This window comes from Onychostoma macrolepis, chromosome 17, assembly GCF_012432095.1.
Source record: "Onychostoma macrolepis isolate SWU-2019 chromosome 17, ASM1243209v1, whole genome shotgun sequence".
NCBI classification, from domain to species: domain Eukaryota; kingdom Metazoa; phylum Chordata; class Actinopteri; order Cypriniformes; family Cyprinidae; genus Onychostoma; species Onychostoma macrolepis.
The window spans coordinates 4,200,658-4,219,271 of record NC_081171.1 but is presented as its reverse complement, the minus strand read 5'-3'; the positions used below and the strand labels follow the sequence as shown (position 1 = coordinate 4,219,271).

General features: G+C 37.7%; 1 pseudogene; it reads left to right on the top strand.

Moving 5' to 3' along the window:
- Positions 1-7,548: 7,548 nt before the first annotated feature.
- The window catches only part of LOC131523533 (uncharacterized), a 29,068-nt pseudogene continuing 18,002 nt past the window's right edge, over positions 7,549-18,614 (top strand).

The following is an 18,614-nucleotide window of genomic DNA, read 5'->3' as shown; positions in this document are numbered from 1 at the left end:
AACATCTATCTATCTATCTATCTATCTATAAAATAGACTTTAATGGGGATTAATATGTTTTATCCTCAGAGTATATATTTTATCCCATTGCTTCCAGATACTCACAACCATTTTACAGACAGTTGTGATGTACATTTCTCATTTTGATTTTTATAATTCAATGACCAATAAAAATAATTTTTCTTAGAAAATATTTTTCATTGTCTTGCACTCAATGTGGTTTAATGCAGATAAGAAAATGTGTCTTATAAACAATATATATGTCTTATCAACAGGTTTTATACACACCAACCAGTCTAACATCAACTTTGATTTCATACCTGACTTTATTTTGAGAGTGTTAATAGTAGGGGCACAGCTGTAAAACTTTAAATTTGTGTATTTAAAACTTCTCTAAGGACATAGTGGTGCTTCTTTAAAATATACATGTGTATTTCTGTTTTCTCAAATGTATATATTAAGATTAGGGTGTTTCTTAGTTTTCAAATTGGGGCATTCTTGTTTCCTCACTCATCTGTCCTCCAGCCTGTGACCCGGTAAATCAAAGTCAGCCATCTTGAAGGACATCTCAATTCTTTAATTGTACCAGGAGGCGGCGAGGAACGAGAAGTGAGGAAACTTTAACATTTTGAAATACTGAGAGGGGTTTAGGCAGGGCTGCTCCATTTTTCTTTACCGTTGTCTACTTGCAACTCAGATTCTTTGCACTTACATAAAAGTCAGCAGTTTAACAGGAAGGAGAGGTGGTCATCAGTCAGCTTGCTGATAACACAACCCACTTTCTTAAGGATGCTAAGAGAGAGATACTGTAACACATACATTTATTTAGCAAACATCTGAAAATACTTTGACAACAGAAAAGTGGGTACAAATCTTCTCGTCTGGACAGTTGATCTTCTCTTCGGGTCTCTCATTAATAACTGACCTGCATGTGAACGTAACCGTATTTATCATGCTGTGCAACCATTTTCTGGTGCTGTGTGAACAGGTCTGAAAGAGCACTGGATGAAGTGAATGTTTAAGGAATAATTGATGACGGGCCATTGTATTATTAGAAAATAATGTACACCCTGAGGTGGTGATGTGGCCACGACAAGAAGTGGACATTCATCAGGTTTTTGTCCTTAAAGGGGGCATAACACACACAGTTTCACCCAATCTCATGTTAATCTTGAGTACCTATAGAGTAGTACTGAATCCTTCATATGTCCAAAAAGTCTTTAGTTTTATCATATTTATAAGAGAAAGATACAGCTTTACGATTCTCTCCGAAAAAAGCCGAGCTCCTGGAGGCACGCCATGGGCGGAGCTAAAGAGTGACGAGCACTTACACCGATCGCGAACAAAACAGACATTTGATGCCGTTTCCAGGGGCAATTTTAGGATTTTTTTAATGTGGTGGCACAGGGGGGACCAAGAACCAGCCAGGGGGGGGGCCCATAGGAAAAGTCACGTAAAAGTCACATAAAAATGGCACTGCACAAGTGCCTGGACAACTCATTTCTCTTTTTATAAATAAAAACCACTGATCAGACAATACTTGTTCTCAACTTTGATTGTCCAAACAGACGGTGTGGTGTGTGTGTTTGTGTCTAGTGAACTTTTTGTAAAAAAATTTCATGTTCAGACTTTCACCTGTTGCTGCAGATAGATGGCTGCTGGTGTAGTCCTCACTGGCCCTCTCTGGCTGGCTCTGACCTGCTAATTTGCTGGCCAACTTGGCCCTGCCGGGTGGATTGGCTCTGACCTGCACTGCACTGTATCTACCTGTCTTTGACGTGGTTTCTTCTCAAAGAAATCTTGAATGTATTGCTGCTGTTGTCCCCTTTTCATTTTTTACACAAAATTCTGTCTAAAAAAAAAAAAAAAAAAACTCTAACTTAATCATCAATATTACACAAATAGTATATTTAATAGCCATATTCTCATCTGATTAAAGAAAAAATCATTTAAATGTGAAGCTGTTCTTGGACATTGCAAATGAAAATAAAAAAGACTATCATGCAAAAATGTTTGTTTATTCAATACAAACAGGTTACTATTCTACATCTTAAAATCCCAAGTGTCAGAACGCTATCATTAAACCCCACATTTTAGCATTTACCACGTTACTGCAGACTATTTGGGAAAGTGATTTTGCCTTTAATCTTTGAAACAACAGGAAGAAACGTAACATCACGATTTCTATTTTAAATGGTGCAGGTGTATCACGACAACACAAACAAGTACAAACTCTAAGGAGCTTATATATAGGCCTATAATTATAATTTAATACTTACAATGGACGTGGTCTGCAACCTGCAAAATCGCGCTTCTAGTGTTTGAGCTGTGCAATTGACAGCATCCAATGGCGTTGATCATTGTGTAATTGACAGCACTCTAATCCAATGGCATCGTATACGGGAAATAATTGGCAGCGAACCAGACAGTGAGTAGGTGTGTTATATTTCAAACGGCGCTACGCTGCCAATTAGTGTATGACCATATTACATCAACGGCAGCGTGTGAGATTTAAGAATATAACCATAGATGTTATATTTTGACCAGTCTGCGCTGTTGGGGGTGCACAAAGGGGGGCCAAGCATATTTTGAGGGGGGCCGGTGCCACCCCGTGCCCTCCCTCTAGACATGAATCATGACTGGGATCTTTTATAGCTGGGACTGCTCCATCTTTCAGTATCAAATGATGTTCAAATTCGGTGTCGAACATGGGCCTTGTTTATAAAACGTTTGTCAACAAACACACTTGTGAAACTCCATTGCTGCCCCGAAAAAACAAACTGCATCAACTGTTCACATAACGCTGTGTTCTTTTGGGAAGCTGAACAAGGTTATCTTTCCCTTACAACCAAAAACACACTTCTTTAGAGACATTCTTCCAAGCGAGTCCCGTGCAGTGCAGCCGAATGAAGCGCGTTGATGGGCGAGTGTGTCAGTATTTTATGTGTGTGCGTTTGTAAGGGAGAGAGAGTGGGAGAAAGAGCATATGTGCTTTCCATACATAATTAAATGAAATTTTGTGGCAAAAACATGGAAATAATTAGTCATTTGCTCGTTTTCAAATCTTATTGTTTACTATATTTATTTGCTCGGTCAGTGTCATTGTGGGTTTTGGTTCTTTTGTAGTTGTAAGCTTTAAGGACCTTTGAAATAACTGAAATCATGTGACTAAGTAATAATTAACATGTAATGAGGTCAAGACCTGCCTGCAGGGCCATCGCATAGGGATGCGTGGCCCTGTGCAGATTTGAGGTGCAAGGGCAACTTTCACGCGCATCAAATAGACAGATAGGTATATCTTATCATTGAACCAAACCGTGCACATCCATTTTAGACATAGTCTGAAAACGTATAGATTTCAAGCATATTTTCCTGAAGTTCTCAGGTAATATCTATGATTTGACCCATGTTAGAGGGTGCCAAAATTAGAATGAAAAATGCACCGAAAGCTCTCTATGAACTTGATGTGCGATGCCATGCTCATTGGCATGAATGCCCAGAAACATGGTCATAGGCACATGCTCATTTTTATGTATGTATTTATTTATTTATTTATTTACATTTATTTACCCTTTGACACCATCAGCTGTGCTGAGCCTGTCACAACTCACAACCAGCATACAAACTCATATTTAACAGCTATTCAGGAGTTTATTTTATTATAAAAGCTGTTTTAGTAAAACTGTGGTTATACGAATGGTAATCAATACCCCAAAAAACATGGTTATTATACTTTTGCTATAATAAAACCATGGTTAATTTTCGTAAGGGACAGTATGCTTTAACAACACAGTGTTTAATTATTTTTAAAAAACTACAGTGTTTTTTTTCCCCCATTTCCTGAAAAGTAGTTTCCCCACATTATTCCTTTCAGAAAAGCAGCATACTGGTGCCAAAGTACAATGGTACTTTTACCAGTGGCACTGAATTCTTGCTCAATTAATACAGTATGGCAGAGCTGTTGCCTTGCGGCACAATAAAGTGACCATTGACTTGATGTCAAGCGAATAGTTTTAAAGTTCATGTTTTTGTCCTTCAAAAGACTATAATAGGTAAAAGTCAAAGCAAATAGTGAGACATTGGGCCCTATTTTAACGATCTAAATGCATGGTCTAAAGCGCACTGCGCAAGTGCACTTCAATCCACTTTTGCTAGTGTAACGACGGGAAAACGGTCGGCACGCCCGGGGCATGGTCTAAACGGGTTCTCCCTATTCTCTTAATGAGTAATGGGTGTTTTTTGGGCATAACATGCAATAAACCAATCAAAGTCTCATCTCCCATTCTCTTTAAGAGCGAGTTGCGCTCGCGCCATGGCGGATTCGCTATTTAAACGGTGGAATTTTAAGGTGCACAGACTGAACACTAGGGGTGTTGCGATAGACCGGTATTGACGATAACCGTAATATTCAAAGAAACAATTATCGATATTGTGTTAATTTAGTGTGTGACGATATACCGGTATTGGCGATAACCGCAATATTTAAAATGAACAGGACTCTTATGATAACACATGTAAATACTCCAGCGCCAGTACCTGGTTGACCTCCAGGTGGCAGTATTGCGCTTTAACCTGTCAAACAAGAAGCACGCAGCTCCTCCGAGGAAAGCCATGTTCAGTTACAGAGTAAGTTGCGATTATTTTATTAGTCACAGAATGGGAAATGTTACATTAACCTGTTAACAGAGGTTTTCTGTGTTCATATATTTAAGTAAAGGGTGATTATTTTAATAAGTACCGTGTTTTATTTACTCTTATTTTTGTATTTGCAATCAATACGGCTTGTGCGTAGTAACAATTCATTTCTTTGTTCAAATCTATTATTAACAGTTACACGATTAAAACTGATCTTGAAAAACTGAGCGACCACATTGCCATATTAAACTCTGTAAACTGGTAAGCTGGTCGCAGTGCCATGCACTTAATGCCTCATCTGCGGCCATTCTAGATGCACATTAAAACTGAATTAGCAGCGCTCTCACTGCATGACTTCCGTGGCGCCGGCGCAACTATAGGTTAAAGAGCTTAAAATATGGGTATACTAGTTAACAGGTTAAAAGTAATAGTTTAGATGTTAATATGTGTAACAGGGCTGACGAGACGTGAGACGTGCGGATCCAAACGCAAGCTTTTATTAACAGGCATGGTCATAAATACAGGCAGGGTCGAGCAATGGCAAACAGGTATGGCAGGGACAAGACAAAGAGTACTCCTAGGGCAAGCGAAGGTCGACGATCGGCAAACAGTATCCAGTGGGCAAGGCAGAGAGATAATCCAGGGAACACGGGCTAGAATCCAATGGGGGGCAAACAGTGTCCAGACGGCAAGGCAAGGGTTAATCCAGGGAACACGGGTAGAACAAACACGGGGAAAACACAATCCAAACTAACAGGGGCTCTGTAGAGTTGCTACAGCTAGGGGAGCGGTAAATGCAAACAATACTCGGCAGCGAGGGAAACAAAGTCCAGGGCTTAAATAGAGTGTGTGATTGTGTGTGCCTAGGATCAGGTGTGCGTGTGATTAGTGCAATGAGTGATTGGTGACAGCTGTGATCAGTAATGGATGATGGGAACCATGGAGTCCATTGTGATGCATGTTGTGAAGTCCATGTGGTGAGCGAGTGACCTCTGGTGGAGGGTGAATGGAAGTGCAGACCAGATTCGTGACAATATGGCAACACTTTACAATAAGGTTCATTAGTTAACATTAGTTAATTGTATTAGTTAACATGCAATAAGAATGAACAATACTTCTGCAGCATTTATTAATCTTAGTTCGTTAATTTCAGCATTTACTAATGTATTATTAAAATCACAAGTTGTGTTTGTAAACATTAATGCACTGTGAACTAACATGAACAATGAACAACTGTATTTTTATATACAAAGATTAATAAATTGTGTAATAAATGTATTGTAATTGTTATTGTAAATAATTGTTCGTTTATGTTAGTTAATACATTAACTAATGTTAACAAATGACATATTATTGTAAAGTGTTACCATTAATATTTATTCATCATACTGTTGAACTTGACAGTATTTTCTCTCATAGGAGTTATTTCATATAGGAGCTCCAAAGAAGACAGAGAAAGCCAGAGTCTTGTACCCTGTGTTTATCAGTATCTTTATGTTCGTTGGGTGAAAAAGAAAAACTCAATAAACAAAGTAAAAAATTATTTGACTGATATCCCCCAAAGTTTTCTATAGATATCGCGATATATCGATATCGTGGATTCTTATGGCCACAATAACCATGATATGAAAAATCTAATATCGTGACAGCCCTACTGAACACATCTCCAGAGAGCAAACGAATCTGCTCATGTGCAAGCAAATAGGTAGACTAATTCCGATACACACAATAACTATCCATTATGACATTTATGACATTTTTATATTTATGTAGCCTACACAATAATATTCTTTTACACTGTAATCCTTTAATTTTTAATATTTGGCATGTTTGTATGTTGCTGAGTGTCCCTGTGTGTAATAAGCAAAGTGAACCCACGTCTTTAAATTAAAAAAATATTGCGCCATTGACTTTAGACTTTAGACCAGGTTTGAGTTGGTTTATGGCGCAGTCTATTTTCAGTTCCTCAAAATAGCGACGCGCCAACAATGCGCCTGAACACACCTCTTTTTTTAGACCAGCATGGGCGCAAAATGGGCGCAAATGCATTTCCTATTTAAACAACGCGGCGCAGGACGGAGAAATGAGAACTGCGTCGGGCTGAAACTAGCAAAAACACTTGCGCCGCGCCTTGCGCCACATTGCAGGGGTGTATGATGGGACCCTATGTTTATGATGCTGAAATTCTGCTTGTTAAAAATGTATTATGCGTCGGCGCCAATAGCCTCACGGTTATTGCGCTGATGGCGACCCGAGTCCAAACCCGGCTTGTGGTCCTTTGCTGATCCCACTCCCCTCTCTCTTCACCCAAAGCTTTCCTGTCTCCTCTACACTGTCCAGTCAAATTAAAGGCATTAAAAGCCCATAAATAAAAGTATTATGCGGGAGAACTTACAATAGCTGTCGGGCAGAAACCATATTGTGTATGTGTTTGTTTATTCTGCAGTTATACAGGACATTGTTGACACATTAATAGTTATCCAAATAGTATGTATAATTGTGACCCTGGACCACAAAACCAGACTTAAATCGCTGGGATATATTTATAGCAATAGCCAAAAATACATTGTATAGGTCAAAATTATTGATTTTTCTTTTATGCCAAAAATCATTAGGACATTAAGTAAAGATCATGTTCCATGAACATATTTTGTGAAATTCCTACCGCAAACATATCAAAACATTTTTGATTAGTAATATGCATTGCTAAGAACTTCATTTGGACAACTTTAAAGGCGATTTTCTCAATATTTAGATTTTGTTGCACCCTCAGATTCCAGATTTTCAAATAGTTGTATCTCAGACAAATATTGTCCGATCCTAACAAACCATACATCAATGGAAAGCTTATTTATCAGCTTTCAGATGATGTATAAATCTCAATTTCGAAAAAATTGACACTTATGACTGGTTTTGTGGTCCATGGTCACAATTAATAGTTGATGATTTGTAATGTATGTAATAGTATTTGTAGTGGAAACCATTAGAATTTCTGTGATGGTTTCTATTGTTTTTTTTTTCTTTTTTCTTTTTTTCGGGCAGGGCACAACTAAATTTAACATTTTCTATCTAACAGGTAAAACTAAAAACCAGCCAAACCAGTTTATGTCAAAAGAGAAACTATTTCAACTGACTTTGTGAAAGGAAATCACAGAGAACATCAGGAGAGAAAAGCTGTTTGTCAATAATATGAATCAGTTTGAGAACAGATCAATTTAATGCTGCTTTCTAGAGACAGAATGGATTTATGAACTGAATGAAGTTTGTTTTTGATGAAACAGAGGTAGGTTTGAACACACATTTCTGATTCATATTTATGCATTTGTAAATTAATAATAATTTGCATGTGTAAATGCTTATATTTCTATACTGTAATGTACAAGTGTTGTAAGATGCTTTAGTCTTTCTACTGAGAGTTTTTTAATTTTTATTTTCTTGGCAGCCTTTAAGATCCAAATAGATTCTAGGAGCTGTTTCTGAAACTGTTGCACTTGGAGTATAACAGTTTTTGACAGGTGATTATTCATCCACAGCTTTGTGGCTCAAAGTATGAATATGTTTGTGAGAAGTATATATATTTTTTACTACATATTTTTTATTGTGTGGCGCAAGACGTCATACAGGAGTTTCCTTTTTTATTCTTCTTATTTGTCTAAAGAAGTTAATATTTTATTGTCTATTTCTGAAGCACTGCCTGTAAAATGTGTCTCAATGAGAAGAGAGAGAAGGAGTGAGATATAGTTTCAAAAGTTATTTTTTAGATCCTGAACTGTGATCTTTGTCTTTGTGTGTGAGACATGTGAAAAGGAATAAAACTAGTTTACCTGTACATGTCTGATAAATGGTCAACATTGTTTTTATGCTTTCCTCTTTCTTGTGAAGAAGAGAAAGCAGGCTGATCTGGTTATGACAAAACCTGAACTATTTCAGCAGATTTACTCCTGAAAGGAAGAACTTTGCATTAAAAGCATCACAATCTTAAGGTCTAAGATACTAAGATCTGTTTTGCTTGACTGTGTGCAGTGTTGATCCTAAATGCTGCTCCTCAAACCAACACTGTACTACAGAAGCCTGTTTAAAATAAGAGACGCAATTATGAGAGATAAAGGCTTAATTATGAGAAATAACGTCAGAAAGTTAATGCTTGTGTGATTAAGGGCTATGATTTCTGTCTTTCTATTTGTTTGTTTGCTTGTGTGTGTGTGTGTGTGTGTGTGTTTTCTTCCTCTTTCTTGAGAAAACAGAAACCAGTTCAGCCAGTTTAAGACACAAATTAAAGTATTTCAGCAGTCAGACTCCATGTTTTTTTTTTTTTTTTTAAAGGAAGATTGTAAACAACATCAGGAGAGATGATTAAAAAACTCACACTGAAATAGAAATTGAACTCTTGTGTAAAGTTGTATTAAATTGGTTTAATTTTCCAGAACTGTATTCATCTATCTGATGAGTGATTTCCCCAAAATGAAATGAGCACAACAGGGTAGTAGAATCTTTAACATCCATTCAATTCATATCTGTTTTGTGGGAAAAATGGATAATAAAAAACAAATTGTCTTTTTTTTTACCAATTAATTTTATTGGTGAAGTATTCATTAAAATGACTCAATATGCCTTCAGAATATAATAATTGGCTTACATTTAATTCTGATTTAAAATTTTATAATTATCTGTAGCTCATATGTATTGTAAGTTCAGGTGCAGGCTGCAGAGAAAGCTGAAACTGTATCTTATTTTCTACTGCTTCCCTTCTTGAGTTACTGACACTGGCAAATAAAAATATATCCTTATGAAAATGTACAAAATACGATAGTCACTACAGTTACTGAATCAAAATTTTAACTATAGTATAAACATTAGTAATGTTTATTGCTGGAGGAGAAAATTGCATGTTGCAGCATTGACAGTATGGTAGTGTAAAATTTACAGAATATAGTATAAAATTTACTGAAAATACAGAGGATTCCAGTACAGTACCAAAACATACACCCCAGTAACATAGGCTGAATAATCCTTAAATGTGTGATGCAAATTATGTGTAACGGATCGGCCAGGTCCTACTCTCCACCAATCACAACGCTCCACCTCACCTGAGTATTAATCACGTTCACCTGCACCTCATCTTCCCAATCATCAACTCACAGATATAAACCCTCTCACCAGTCACACTCACCGTCTGATCTCGTCAGTTCGACGTGGACTTGACTCCCAACGACCTGCAAAACAGAAAACCATATCCTTACCAAGCGATACTAACCTTGAAAGCCTTACCTCCTGTTTCTGCTCCTTGTGTCCCCTTCTCCTCCCAGATCGTCAGCCATCCGGATCAGTGTGCCCTATACGGAACCCCTCACCTCGTCTCTGTGGAATAGTGTCTTTGTCTGTCTCTACACCAGTCTTCTGTTCAGCTCCATTCGCCTTGTGCTCATTCCTGTTTCAATAAACGATTGTGTTATTCACTCACCATTGTGTCCGGCCACTACTGTGACATTATGCAGTTTCTACGATAGATTTATTGAGTCCAAGTCCACTCAAAGTTGGCTCTGGTGTCCATGAAGACATAATGTATGGTCACAGGAATCATATAATGCGTTGTCCTCTGTTTACACTGTGTTTGCAAAAACCTGTTATCACTCAAATCACAGGAACTGTTTTTCTCTGCAGAAGCTTTGTGTTTAAAGGGTTAATGAAATATTTCAACTAAAATCAATATTTAATTTTTATTTATTTATTTATGTGGCAAGTAGCCAATTTGCGCCTGGGTCCTGTTAACTCTGTCGGTTTAAGAAACCGCTGGATGTATATTATAGCAGAGATGATCTGTGGGAAGGTTTAAAATGAACTTCACAATTTTGAAGTCAAGTATGTAATTTAAGTGATTCACAGAAGGAATATTTGCTTGTGGGTGGATAGGGTAATCCATCCAAAGTGACAGTAGAGGCGTTAATAATTACGATCTTGCTTTGGTTCAGAATTAATTCAGAATGAGTTCATATGTTCAGAAAGAACATTATAGAACTGAGCCTGAAGAAATTGTAGTAATTATTACAGTGACAGGTTTTACTTGAGTTTTATTAGAGATAATAATTATTTTTATGTGGGGTTGGGTTTTCCATGTGAATTTGCTTGTGTATATATTCAAAGATCTATCTTTATTCAGTTTTATATAATCAAGTTCTGTTTTCCACATGAAAATGCAGGGCAATCACTGGCAGCTGAATGATAGCCCTGCAAATTACAACAACAAAAATTACACCCCTAGACTATCATGTGTAACAGTTGGTGCCAGAAATGTCACTGTCACACCTAGAGGAAAGATTTGTTGCTCAGTGGTTGCTCTTTCTAAACTCAGGAGACTTAGATGAGATTCTCATATATCTCTCATTTTAGTATCAACAGCATTTCAGATGTTTCTCCTAATATTCCTTAGGAGAAATAAAAGTTGACACAAATGAGACATGAGAAATATTTGAGAAAAAATGAGTCCAAACTGAGAATGTGGTGAAAGAAACAGAATATCTCTTTATTGTCTTGCTGCAATCTCTATCAAGACTCCATTATTGGAATATACTTAATATATTCTTATAATACTTATTATAATATACTTATATTATTTTAAGATTGAATGCTTTAAGTTTGGATACTTTTGCTCGAGTGTCCTGCTTCTCAAACTTGTCTCCTGAGACAAAAATTCTAACACTCTCACAATGTTCTCCTATAAAGTTTTAGAAGAGATCTCAACAACTTTACACACTGGGCTCAGATTTTTCTCCTAAACTAAAGACTCTGGTGGTCTCATATTTGTGTGCACCAATGTTTCAAACAAGATCTCAACAACATCACACGATCTGCTCAGATTTTTCTCTTTAGCTAGAGACTATGGATCTCTCACATTTGTCTCTTTTAAAGCTTTAGAAAAGATCTTAACAACATCTCTTCTAGGTCTCTTCTAAGCTTCTGAGGGGACAAATATGAGACCACCAGAGTCTTTAGCTAAAGAGAAAAATCTGAGCACAGTCTGTGATGTTGTTGAGATCTTGTTTGAAACATCGGAGGAGACAAATGTGAGACAACACCAGAGTATTTAGTTTAGCAGAAAAACCTGAGCACACTGTGTGATGTTGAGATCTTTTCTAATGCTTTAAAAGAGACAAATATGAGACCACCAGAGTCTTTAGTTTAGCAGAAAAATCTAAGCACAGTGTGTGATGTTGTTGAGATCGCTTCTAAGCTTTCGAGAAGACAAATGTGAGAGATCCAGAGTCTCTAGATAAAGAGAAAAAATCTGAGCACAGTGTGTAAAGTTGTTGAGATCTCTTCTAAAGCTTTAAAGGAGACCATTGTGAGAGTGTTAGAGTTTTTGTTTCAGCAGACAAGTTTGAGAAGCAGGAGACTCAGGCAAAAATCTCCCTTCAATATTAAAGTAAGCTAATTTCTGATAAATATTTGAGATGTTAAAAAGATCTCACTTTTGATTTTTCTTTTCTCTGGGTGGACACAGGGAGCTGAATCGTTTTAGACTGTATATATTCTGGAATTTGTTGTCATTTCTTATAAGAGATCAGATTGTAGTGTGCTCTCGTGTTTTTTTTTTTTTTCTTTCTGTTTTTGCCTTTATTGGACAAGATACTACAGAGTATTGACAGGAAGCAAAGTGGGAGTGAGAGGGGGATGAGATCAGGAAAGGACCATGAGCCAGGACTTGATCTTGGCTCATCTAAAGCGCTACACTGCTACTGTACATGTCAAATCTGCTCTGACAATAATTGGATGATTTGATTTGTTTTATTTTAATGCCTCTTCACAGTGTTTCTGTTCATCTCACTGTTTCTGCAGAAGAGAAAATGTGAACAGGTCAGTGATGCCCCATCTGACATGCACTGACTCCAACTGTCAGACCTTCATCAGGCATGACACAGAAACCCTGCAGAGAGTCAAAGACCAACACAAAACTAACATGAAGAGCAAGTATGAGAGCTTATTTGAGGGAATCAAACTAGAAGAGAATCAAACCCTCCTGAACAGAATCTACACACAGCTCTACATCATAGAGGGAGAGAGTGAACGAGTGAATGAAGAACATGAGGTTTTACAGATGGAGAAAAGACAGAGAACACAAGACACTCCAATCTGCTGCAATGACATCTTTAGATCCTTACATGACCAAGAATTTGAGGAGAAAGACAAAATCAAGACTGTTCTTACTAAAGGCATCGCTGGAATTGGAAAAACCGTCACTGCCCAGAAGTTCATTCTGGACTGGACCGAGGGAAAAGCCAATCAGGATGTAGATTTCATGTTTGTGCTTCCATTTCGAGAGCTGAACTTGATTAAAGATCACCAGTACAGTCTTCACAGACTTCTGCTGGACTTTCATCCTGAACTTCAAGATCTGGACTCAAAGATATTTGAGGAGTGTAAAGTTGTGTTCATCTTTGATGGTCTGGATGAAAGCAGAATTACACTGATGTTTTCAGATGATGAGAAGGTTTGTGATGTCTTGTGAGTCTTCATCAGTGGGTGTGTTGATGTTAAACCTCATCAGAGGAGAGCTGCTTCCCTCTGCTCTTATCTGGATCACCTCCAGACCAGCAGCAGCCAAACAGATTTCCTCAAAATACATCAACCGTGTGACAGAAATTAAGGGATTCAATGAACTTCAAAAGGAGGAATATTTCAGGAAGAGAATCAGTGACGAACATCAAGCCAGCAGAATCATCTCACACATTAGAAGAATAAGAAGCCTCCACATCATGTGTCACATCCCCGTCTTCTGCTGGATCTCAGCAACTGTGCTTCAAAACATCCTGAAACAAGATAAGAGTGCAGAAATCCCTCAAACTCTGACAGAAATGTACATCCACTTCCTGCTGACTCAGATCAACATGAGGAATCAGAAGTATGATGAGAGAGATCCTGAGAAACTCCTAAGGTCCAACAGAGATGTGATTGTGAAACTTGCTGAAGTGGCTTTCAAATAGCTGATGAAGGGAAATGTGATGTTCTATGAGGAGGACCTGATTGAGAGCGGCATAGATGTCAATGATTCCTCAGTGTATTCTGGGATTTGCAGTGAGATCTTTAAGGAGGAATCTGTAATCAGAGGAAAGTCTACTGCTTCATTCATTTGAGCTTTCAGGAGTTTCTAGCTGCTTTCTTTGTGTTTTACTCACATGTAGTCAAGAATGAGAAATCACTGAAGTTGTTTTTGAATGATAAATATGAGCAGTACCATCAGGAAAACTACCTGTATAAACTGCTAAATGTAGCTGTTGATAAATCCTTCCAGAGTAAAAATGGACACCTGGATCTCTTTCTGCGGTTCCTGCTGGGCGTCTCACTGGAGTCCAATCAGAGACTCTTACAGGATCTTCTGACACACACAGTGAACAGCTCAGAGACCATCAAGAGAATCACACAGTACATTAAAGGCACAATCAAGGGAGGTAAACATCACTCAGCTGACAGATGCATCAATCTGTTTCTCTGTCTGCTGGAAATGAAGGATCAGACTCTGTACAGAGAGATTCACGAGTTTGTGAAATCAGAGAATCACTCAATGAATGAACTCCCTCCGTCTCACTGCTCAACAAAAGCCTACATGTTTCAGATATCAGAGGAGGTGCTGGATGAGTTTGATCTGAAGAAATACAACACATCAGATGAGGGTAGAAGGAGACTGATACCAGCAGTGTTGAACTGCAGAAAAGCTCTGTGAGTATTAATATTTATGTGATTGGCGATGAGACTGAATGTCTGTTTTGTTGAGACACAGGAACATTGTAATTACTCCATTGAATCATGACATGACAACATTTTAAAGAGAAATTAGAAGCTGTTTGAAGAAAACAAAACTTTTAATGTCATGTGTGACATGTGTAACATGTCAGATTTATAAGGAGAGCATGAGCCTTGTGCAGAGTTTAGTACAATGGTTTATTACCCCTGAGCTTCACTTGCTTTATTTTTTATTCCATTTAGATTTACAGAGAATACACATTAATAAAAATCTGTGTAGCAGTTTATCCTTTGTAACTACTTTTCAGCTGTTCAAATATTTTTTTATTATTATAATAAGTGTTTGTTTTGCTGCTGTGCCACACAGATTGTGAAGGGATCTTAAAGTGATAGTTCACCCAAAAATATAAATTCTGTCATTAATAACTCACCCTCATGTCATTCCAAACACGTAAGACCTTCGTAATTGTGTTTCTTAATTTGTTTTCCGAAGATGAACGCAGGTCTTATGAGTTTGGAAGAATATGAGGGTGAGTAATTAATGACAGAATTTTCATTTTCTTCACTAGTGGCGAAGAAAGCCGACGGCGTTGACAGCGTCGAACCAAAAAACAGCGCTCGAACACACCGCACAGACTACAGCCGACGGCAAACTAACATGTGCGTTCTTGCACCTGCGTGAGAGGAATTAATAGTATATATTCATCATTCAAAAGGAGAAACCGAAACAAAGATATACAAGATAAACGCAGATATACGAAACGTAAACAAAGCAGCACTTGCTTACCATTTTGAATATCAGTAATGTTGATAACTTTAATCATTTTAAAGACGAGAGCCGACGAGTGGAACATACCAAACAAACTAGCCCGACCATCGGCTTGGTGTGTCCCGGCCTTAACCCTTTAAAATAATCCTAAGACATTAACATTATTCATATACACATGTGTGACCCCAGAGACAGGAACAACACAACATTTTGGACTTTTCCCACTGTGACTGTGCAGTCTATCTTTCTGAACAATGTTGCTGATGTGTCCAATTGTGTTTCGGATCTTCTCTTAATTGAACCATATTTCATCCTGTGTTATAGACTTGCTGACTGTAATCTCACCAGTCAGTTCTGTGAAAGTTTATTTTCATCACTACAATCATCAAACTCACTGAGAGAGCTGAACCTCAGTCACAATGATCTACGCAATTGAGGAGTGAAGCTTCTTTCTGATGGACTGAAGAGTTCCCACTGTCAACTCAACATACTGAGGTAAAAAAAAGTTATAAAAGCTCATAGTCTCCAACAAAGGGATATATTTCATCTAACTGAGAACCCTGCTCCAGGTAAAATTAGGAATCAGTGGATAATATGATTTATTTATAACACTGTTATTAAGCAGTACAACCCAGATGTTTGCTTGCACACAGCACATTTTATGGAGGACAATGTAAACAAAATAAAAACTTACTATTGTGAAACTTTCTGCTGAAGTCATGCTTGCAAAATAGGTTCTGATTGATCTGCTTGATCGGTTAGACTGATACAGCAAGTAAGCATGAAGGTCCATCCGTAAACCCACCACTAAACCATTAGTTGGGCGTAAACAGATTGTGTCAAATTGTTTGAATGAGACTGTACGAATTCATATGAATTAGCCACCATTTCGCCAAAACATAAAATAGTTACAAACTGCCATGCAATATTTAAAATAAATGAATATTAATAATAAAAAATAAATACTAAAAATGACCACAAGCTTCTGGTCCTGATTTCTGCTTTAGGAAATATGGAGAACATTGCCTGTAAACTCCCTGTCAACTGATTCAGCTTACACACCTGGTGTTCATTTTGCATAGTGGTCTCTGTTAGGTAAAGCTGTGTTCCCAACATGGACAAGTTCTACCAGCTGAGCTACTGAAATTGTTGTGAATGTTGTTTTAATATAACATCTTTCATAACAATGGTTCATAGTAACACACTAATTCAGACCAGTTTTGTCTGATTGTTAGTACATTTTCAAAGTTCACCTCCTGGTGAAAGAATAAAATGTTAGTCGTGATAAGTAACGTGTAGTACACAAAACAATATTTTAAACCACCGTCTTCATCTTTATTGAACAATATTTCACACTCTGTTTTAGACTTGCTTACTGTAATCTCTCTGGTCAGTGCTGTGAAAGGCTGTCTTCATCTTTACAATCATCAAACTCCTCACTGAGAGAATTGGACCTGAGTAACAATGACCTGCAGGATTCAGGAGTGAAGCTGCTCTCTGATGGACCGAAGAGTTCACACGGTCAACTCCACATACTGAGGTAAGAAAAACAAATAAAGGTTCACCTAGTTATGAAATCAAACATGCCCTCTGTGTTTGTAATATATCAGCAGACACCAGTGTGTCTAAAAACTTAGTTTGTATTTGCATTGGGTTTATATTAGAAACTGTTACTGTTACAGTTCTGATTCATCAACACAGTGACACCGAGGAAAACTTGTGACACATTGAAGCAATGAATCATTTGAGTTAAAACAGTGTTACAGGAATCTGAACACTCCTATATGTGATTCAGTTTAAGATGATCTCCACTGTCAGGTGATGTGATGTTAAGGGCCCTATTTTAACGATCTAAGTGCATAGTCTACAGCGCACAGCGCACAGCGCAAGTGCACTCAGGGCATGTCCGAATCCACTTTTGCTAGTTTAACGACAGGAAAACAGTCGACGCGCCTGGGTGCATGGTCTAAACAAGTTGTCCCTATTCTCTTAATGAGTAATGGGTGTTTTTTGGGCGTAATGTGCAATAAAACAATCAGAGTCTCATCTCCCAAACAAAAGTCATCATTTATTTATTTATTTAAATTTATTTATTTATTTTTTGTATAGCATAACAATGAAATTGAACAAGCTCAGTGTCTATTCATTTTCAGCTTTCTTTTTTTTATGGTCAGCATTGAGCGCGCTCTGATCCAATGGCATACAGACATCATCAGAATGACAGTACTCTAGCCCAATGATGTTGGGGGATCCAGTGGGGGTGGTAATCATATTTCAGTGTTCGTACCACTCTTAAACACACCCTTCTAAAATGTAGCGGCAGTACGTGTGCTCATTGGTGCCCCCTCCAGCTGGTGGCGCTCTAGGCGACCACCTAGCTTGCCTATGCCTAGAAACGGTACTGAACACTCACATTATATCTCTGTCACTCTCACACCTGCAAACACTTTCTCTCTTCTAATCTTATTTTTAGTGTATAAAGAAACATACACACTGACTTCAGACTAAATGAGACACACCACAGACTTTTTATAAAGACATTTGAATATGACACAACAGGAGTCTCTGAGCGCCACCTGGAGGAAGATTTAGTTTCTCTCTCAGAGGAAACAGCTCTATAGTAACTGAGGGTCAGTCAGAGCTCATCTTCTAAACACACTTCATTACAAATGTTAATGGCTGTGGAGCTCATCTTATGCTCCATGTGGAAGGTTGATGTCTCTTCCTGATCACTCATTCTCACAATCACAGTCAAACTGATTCAGTAGAGTTGAAGGTGTGGATCAAACTCATGTCAGATTTAGTCTTTCGAGAGTTTGACAATCTCTCATAGTTGTAAAGCATTCAATGATCAGTTTTTTAAATTATTATTTTTCATCTTGTTGCTTCCAAATTCTCACGAACATTTAATAAAAAGTTAATAATAAAAGTTTAATAAAAGTTGTTTATAAAGTTTTTTATAAATCAGTGGCAATAAAATGGTATTTTCTCACAAAATGCTTTTCATTGTACTTAATATGGATATTACGGCCTTCCAATAAGCCGCCGATGTTTGATGGTAGGAGTGAGCAAGTAATTGACGCGTGCAAATTGAATCCATGCACACTGATGTTAAAATGCAAACAGTGTCCTTTATTGTGCTTCAACCTATAACAGTTCTTGTGGCTTTCTTCCTGTGAGCTCTTCTTTGAATTCATGACATACAAATGAGTGTTTCATACCTTGCAGATAGCAAACACATTGTCCATAGTCCATATTATTCCTTGCACAGTTATGCATTTTGCTCAGTCCCAAAACAATACATCCATTTGACCCAATAAGCTAGTGAGCAGGATAACTAGTCGCTGTAAGCACAATCACGGTCAAAAAACAGTTTACTTTCCTGCCACCAAAACATGCTTTCTAATTAACCAGGTGCTCTTAATATACAAAAGGTGTCACAATGCCCCTCATGGACAAAACACATATTGCTCCA